Here is a 721-nt window from a genome sequence, read left to right as displayed (position 1 = left end):
CATGAATAACGAAAAAGCATAATGGCTCTCTAAGTAAATCTGGTTTATTATATTGCTTCATATGACATATCTTTTCTCATACAGCAAAAATCAGTGATATATTCAATGTAATATCGAACGCGTCGGATAAATGCCTTGAAAAATCACTATAGGCTGTACAAGAATGGATGTATATTCATGAATAATAAACTGAGACTGTAATTACAAAGATGGCAATTTGTCAACTTCACTACCACAATTCACTATTTTTTCCAAGCCAAATCAATTAGTAGAAAATTATATATAATTTATGTCGGTCTTTTTTAACTTTTTTCAAAAAATTTCAAAATTTAATAAATGTTATTGCAAAACATAATGAATAATGCATAATTTTCGATATATTTGATTAAAAGAAAAAAAATAATTTTTCAAAACTTAACATTGCGAGGATTTTAACTATAGTCGACCGCAGATCAAAATCTGTGACACGTGCGTTATAGACCGCGCAAGATTTTCGATTTACTAGTTACTATCGAAAAGTTCCAGTATTTCCGTTTAGAAAAAATATAGGTTTTAACGGCAAAATTGTAAATGAAGATTTGTTGGCAGAAAGTCGTTTGAAATGGCATTTTATATAACATACTAAAAGTGACCGTCCATGTATTTGCGTAACTTTTTGCCTTCGAAAAAGTGACGAAAATGCGGGTTTCAAAAATGCAACTCTGAAAGTATTGAGTTTATC

This window comes from Wasmannia auropunctata, unplaced genomic scaffold (assembly GCF_000956235.1).
Source record: "Wasmannia auropunctata unplaced genomic scaffold, wasmannia.A_1.0 LD335991.1, whole genome shotgun sequence".
In the NCBI taxonomy this organism is placed as follows: Eukaryota; Metazoa; Arthropoda; class Insecta; order Hymenoptera; family Formicidae; genus Wasmannia; species Wasmannia auropunctata.
The sequence above is the reverse complement of the archived record's forward strand: the minus strand, read 5'-3'. Positions refer to the sequence as shown.